Source organism: Mirounga angustirostris, unplaced genomic scaffold (assembly GCF_029215605.1).
Source record: "Mirounga angustirostris isolate CCGP_5_RB_7025 unplaced genomic scaffold, mMirAng1.0.hap1 SCAF_8, whole genome shotgun sequence".
Lineage (NCBI taxonomy): Eukaryota > Metazoa > Chordata > Mammalia > Carnivora > Phocidae > Mirounga > Mirounga angustirostris.
The window spans coordinates 69,188,576-69,195,305 of NW_026991716.1; the positions used below are offsets into that span (position 1 = coordinate 69,188,576).

The 6,730-nt window shown below is 36.3% G+C and overlaps 1 pseudogene; it reads left to right on the forward strand.

The window, feature by feature from the left end:
• Positions 1–4,950: 4,950 nt before the first annotated feature.
• On the forward strand, positions 4,951–5,440 carry LOC123836458 (small ribosomal subunit protein eS17-like; annotated as a pseudogene).
• Positions 5,441–6,730: the final 1,290 nt, after the last annotated feature.

Here is a 6,730-nt window from a genome sequence, read left to right on the forward strand (position 1 = left end):
TGTATGCTTTATGCTCTGTTAAAAGCAAACATGATTATGAAGAAAATTTCACTGTTTAAATCTTGAGTATGACTGTGCAGTTGCTCATTTGTTTTATTCCTTAACATAGTACAGGCCAATTTGATGCTTACAACATAACAGAATAGTTTCCTGTTCTGAATGGATTTCTTAATAGTAACCTGAAAAAAAATGTAAGAAACTTTGTAGGAAGGTAATAAGGGAAAATGATAAAGGCATTGAAGGAAATGCTCCTGCTGGTAAAGTAGTAGGATCAGAGTTCTATATGTATGATTTCCTCATCTGTAAAATGGGGATAATAATATCTGCCTGATAGTATTGTTATGATGATGATACCAGATTATGTTTGTAAATAATTTAATACAATGCTAGGGACAGGTACATAGCAAACATACAATAGATTCAACTAATAAAGTGAAAATTAACCTTTCCACTGAAATGGGATTTAAGAAGTTCTGTCATTTCCATCTTGATTTATTTGATCTCTCTATATAAATGATTAGTTCTAGATCAGCAGATTACCTTTGGAAAACCTTTATTGAAAAAGTCATTTCTCTGTCACATCATCCATTAACATAAGGTTGCAGCTCTGGCTTATTCGATGAGGCTTTGCTACATAAAAATGGAGTTATTGATATTATTGACTATTAATGAATGCTTATTCCATATTATAACTTATTGTTTCCACAAAATATAATCTATTTTAATAACTGAGGTGAACCACAAATTTTTTAACAAGAAATGACTTTCTATATTCAATTTCTTAAACTAACCAGGCACTCAGATATAGCTTTAATTAAGTTATTTGCTTAGAGGCCAATCAATAATTAATTTCCCCATTCAAGAACTATGACTTGGATGTTTCTCTTAAAGCATGTCAGTTAAAAATAGAAAAGCCAAACTATAAAAAATATATGTTTATTGACAAGTTAGAAGATGTTGCCAGGCTTTTTAACAAGCTCTTTGAAAATATTGCTTTATTTGAAAAGAAACCTTAATTACCCTTGATCATGGCCCTTAAGTCTTAGCATTATATTCCTACTCGGTAATACGTACTCATCTCATGGTGATAATTCCCTCATAGCTTGTGGTGATTAGGGAGAATCATAATAGACAACTGGTAAGTTTGTTATGAGTTGACTAAGGTGGAAATAACAGCTTTGAATTATTCTTATTAATTTAACCCATGTATTTTACAAAGCTAGTGATAAGCTGGTTGCCATGAAGTATTTACTACTACAATATGATAAGTTTTAGCACACCTTACTAACAAATCTGAAACTGAGTTTTGAGAGAAAGGAAAATGGGACTCATATTCTCTTTTATTTCCCAAACTATGAGTTTATCTAAAATATAGAGCTAACAATCATTCTTCCACTTGCTCACTCTGTTCTAGCACCACTGGCCTCCTCGCTGATCTTACACAAGCCTGAAGTTTGCATTTGCTGTGCCATCTGCCTGGCATACTCTTCCCTTGGATATTTACTTCACTTCTTCACTTTGCTCAATGTCATTTTCTCAGAGTTGTTTAATTTGATCCCTCCTACTTAAAATTACATAGTACAGTGCCCCTTATTTCCTTTAACCTGCTCTGTTTCTTTCTACCATGTTAAGCTAGTCATCTTCCAATGTACTGTATTATCTTAACCTATTTGTTTATTGGAGACTCCATCAAATGTAGACTCCAGGAAGCCAGGGAGTTCTGTTTGCTCTACTCGTGCTGTATTTCTAGTACCTAAAATATTGTCAGATACCTAGTGAAAACTGGATAACTATTTGTTGAATGCGTCAGTAAATGTAGAAGTAAATAGATTCAACATCCTAGCTTAAGCACCTAGAAATGGTTCTGATTATTTGCCTGATTGCCTCAAACCTGGACTCATCAATAGACTGTGCCAAATGAAGTTAAAATGCCAGAAATGGTATCTCTTAGAATGAGAAATCCAAAGAATTTAGGGAGGTTTCGTATCTCCTAGCTTTGTTCCTCAAGAGGATAAAGGAAACACATTCTTCATTAGACATTAAGAAATTCACTAGTGAGGGGGAGTGCAACGTCCTTGAAAAAGACTGCAGTGACTGTCATTTCTAGGGTGGGATGATACCACCACATACATTGGCATCCCATATTGACTGAGACCAAATAGCAGCACTCACTTGAAAGCAAGGTGGTGTGGTTCCCAAGGTAATTAGCAGGGTGAGAGTGATGATAATAAAGTTTAACATACAGAAAACTTTGGAAGTGCTTAATTGATCCTGGGGAGTCCAGAACTGAAATTGTTGCTATCGCACTAAGGTCCTACTTAAAAACTCTCTAGGTTTGGCAATGGCATGGGTGGCCCACCACACTGGAAATTTATGGTCCCTCCCACACTTGCCTAACCTGAATCAGATCATAGACTCAGAGCTCCTTAAATGAAAGAAAAGATTTGTCTTGGTGAGGAAGGACCCTGTAATAGTCTCAAGTATATCTTCTTCCTAATCTTTCTCTAGTATTTTTATAGAAAATGTATTACTGATGACTAACTTTATTGTTTGATCCATAGGTAGCCGCATATCAAAACTGGCTTGTGACAGAACTAGATAGAGAAGGACTGACTATTTCTCAGAAACAGCTATGGTGACTGAATGATTGTGGGTATTCACTTTTGAGGAGAGGATGCCCATGTTTTAATTTGGAATATAGATATTTTCTTTATGCCAGGTATGAGAATGCTGTTGTTGTTATTGCTATTGTTTACAATAGTATGTATAGGAAGAAGGTTGTGCTTGGGTGGAGAAGTCAAAGATTGCATTATTGATGCTAGTTTCTCTTGCTCTCTCAACAACCACTCCTATCACTTTCTAGCTTGTGTTCTATATCACTCATTTTTAAGTCTTCATGCAACTCCTGTCCCTTGTTTATGAAATTTTCCCACTCTCTGAAGTCTACAACATGTAGATTTAGTTTTTAATTGTAGTCTGCCTTATTCTTAAGTAATTTTACATATGTGTTTTTACCCTCTTTGAGGTAATTTTATTTTTAGATGAGGATGTCATATATTCCCTTTTGTGTCATGCTCAATAACCTCTGGTCTGTTAATCTAATAGAACTGCCATTTTCATGGTATCTCTTTCCACCTAATATTTCACACTCATTTATAATTGAACAAGCAAAAACTCAACAAACTCAGTCCTAACAAACCAAATTAGACAATTATTGATGCCCCTATTTTGAAAGTCTGGTAAAATGAAAATACATCAGCATTTCTGGAAAGAGATCAAAGCCCCCATTCTTTTTTTTATGAAACCAACCAGCAGAGGGAGCAAAAGAGATATTTAAGTGTTCCTGTTTCTGCTTGGGACTTTCTACTATGGTTGCTGTCTAGAGCTAGGCTATATTTTTAATATATATTCCCCCTAATCCCTAGGCAGAAATTCTGCTGTATAATCACCACATGCCTGTGAAGTCAGTTCTAAAAGATTCTACTTGCACAATTTCTTTCTTCAATCTTGAGTCCCATGAAAACCTCAAAAGCTACTGGGTGAAAAACCAGGACTAAAATTTTAGGCCTTCAAAACTCTATCTAGGTAGCTCAGGAATTAGGGCAAAGAGATTTTGAATGAATAAAAAAAATAGCTTTCTAGTTATTAGGATAAATGGTATTAATGAATCTCTGCTGTGTTCTCTATTATTTAAAATATTTTGAGAGATTTTCACACATATTCTAATGGAGGTTATACTACATTCATAGTAAAGTTGTATTTTTTATATGACCAGGAAATAACAAAGAGAAAGTTCTTTTGAAAAGAATCATTTATATTCTTTTATATGTGTGTGTGTGTGTGTGTGTCTGTGAATCGTGTATATATACTATATATATTTCTATATTCCCATATAAAATATCTTTTAAAACATTATAGATCAAAAGAGTTTCTCATTATCCTGGATATTTTGGTTTAGATAATTCTGTTAAGTATAATCGTGAAGATGGCCAAAGACCTGTGTGTGGTTTACAGTGTCCACTGCAAAAGCTTTAAGAATGTCATTACTTGCATTCTTTGGATGAGTTCAATTACTTGCATTCTTTGGATGAGTTCTTTGGTTGTATAAGATCTTATACCCAAACTGTCCCTTGAATTTAATGAAGATATATATATATATTTTTTTAATTTTTTTTAAGATTTATTTTATTTTAGAGAGCATGCATGAGCTGAGGGGAAGGGGAAGGGGAGAGGGAGAAGTAGAGAAGCAGGCTCCCTGCTGAGCAGGGAGTCTGAAGTGTGAAGTATAGCTGGATCCCACAACCCTGAGATCATGACCTGAGCTGAAATCAAGAGTCTGACGCTGAACCAACTGAGCCACCCAGGTGCCCCTTTAATGAGGTTATATTAAAGTACAGTCACAAAGATGAAGAAGCAAAAAGAAAAATCTGTGATAATGCAAAGCTAATATGAATTTAATATGAATCACTTTATTCATCTGCTGAAGAATATCAAAAGGAAAAAGAAGCATTATAGGGCATTTCATTTTTTTTTAAAGATTTTATTTATTTATTTGAGACAGAGAGAATGAGAGAGACAGAGAGCACATGAGAGGGGGGAGGGTCAGAGGGAGAAGCAGGCTCCCCACCGAGCAGGGAGCCCGATGTGGGACTCGATCCAGGGACTCCAGGATCATGACCTGAGCCGAAGGCAGTCGCTTAACCAACTGAGCCACCCAGGCGCCCTAGGGCATTTCATTTTTAAGAGAATATAATTATAAATAATATCATTCATGTAGTTTCTTTTGTGTTGGGGATGTATAAACTCTTACACCAACAAAATGTAACACAAACATTGGGAATTTCCAGATATCATGGCATGGTGGACATCTTTATCATTCTTGTAATTCTTGACTTTAGGTAGAGTTATATCCACCTGAGTTATTTGAGCTGATCTCTAAAAACAAGTCATATGGAGCTCTTTTACCAGGGACGCACCAACCTTGGCTATGTTTGTACCAAAACTGTGAGGAAGGTGGCGTAGGTCATCACTGAGAAGTACTACACTCACCTGAGCAAAGACTTCCATACCAACAACCCTGTGTGTGGGGAGATTGCCATTATTCCCAGCAAGAAGCTCTGCAGCAAGATAGCAGGCTACGTCACAGATCTGATGGGGTGGGATCAGAGAGGTCTGGTGGGAGGTATCTGCATCAAACTGCAAGAGGACAGAGAGAGAAGAGATAATTATGTTCCTGATGCCTCAGCCCTGGATCAGGAGATCACTGAAGTGGAGCTGTTGAAACTCTTAGACTTTGGCAGTCTGTTCAACCTGCAGGTCACTCAGACTACAATTGGGATGAATTTCAAAACACCACATGGAGTTGTTTGAATCATTCTGCTGTGCTGTAATATCTTCCATAAACCTTCGGGGAAAAAAATCATGCAGAGATTCTCCTGACTGAGGTTAATGAGATTATTTTTATGAGGAGTAGATTGGATATGTGTATGTGTGTATGCATGTGTGTGTCTGTATAACGAAATAACCTTAATATTTGCCTCCTCAAGGGAGGAACAAACAATCTAACTATCTTGTGGAAGTCTTTTTTTCCCTTGTTGTCTATTTCTATCCTGTAGGGAATTGTTTTTATTACAATGTGGTCATTCCTTGTGCTGGAGGCCTAAACTGGCAGGGTAACTGGACCTCTATGGGGGACACCTTGTCTGTCTTCTGGCTGGGTAGTTGGGTTGTGCAACTCATGGAAAGAACAGCATTACAGCTTGAGAAGAACACACCACTGAGTGTTTTGTAAGAACATCTAAGAGAGAAACAAATTAACCAGTGTTGACATTCATTTCATTAAAGACACTAATAAAGCAAAGTCTGAAAACTTAAAGGAAAACAGCGTCTTTTACTTTAAAAGAATTTAATCCCCCAGATTTCACTGTCTAATGCTTCATGTTATACAGCTTAATGAAGCTCATTGCTTTAGATTTTTTGATAAAGGGGGTATGGATGACATTTGAGCTTGTTGAATTGACTCAAAGATTGGGAAAAGGTGCCAGAAAGGAGGCGGTCTGGTATGGTTCAGTGAGTTGGCTTGGACTAGCAATCCAGAGATGTCAGTTTTCAACCCAATTTTATCATTCAGTAATTGCTTGTCCTTGGCTAATTCAACAAATTTGTTTCCTTATCTGCCAAATGTCTTACCTCTTCTTATAGGATAACATGATCACATGGAGGAACTGTGAAATACCTAGCATTCCATAAAAATATGAGCTACCTTTATAAAAATTATTTGTTGTTATAAAAATACTCAAGTAGATGATCATTATCGCTATGATCAAGATGCATTTTTATTGCGCTCTAGAATATATAGCTTGGAAATGACAAAACTTAACTAGGACTAAGCCAAAGTGCTCTGATCTTTGGGAGTAAGGTGAAAAAAATGCAATATTCATTAGGACATTTGTGGTGATTAGGGAGATGACCTTAGTAGGTTATCAAATTCACAGCCTCTCACAATGGACCAAACTTAAGCCAATTCAATTAAATGAGATTTTCCATTGTTTACAAAGATGGCCACAGCCAGCCAGGACTCTTCCAATACAAGCAGTTTCAATATTATGTAATTCTTTCTTATGTAATTCTTAATTCTCAGGCCTCACCAGCATGGGGATAAAAATAGAATGTTATGATTGTTGCAAGTTGGTATTTCTCTGACCCAGCTCCTATTTTACTGTGTGAGAAC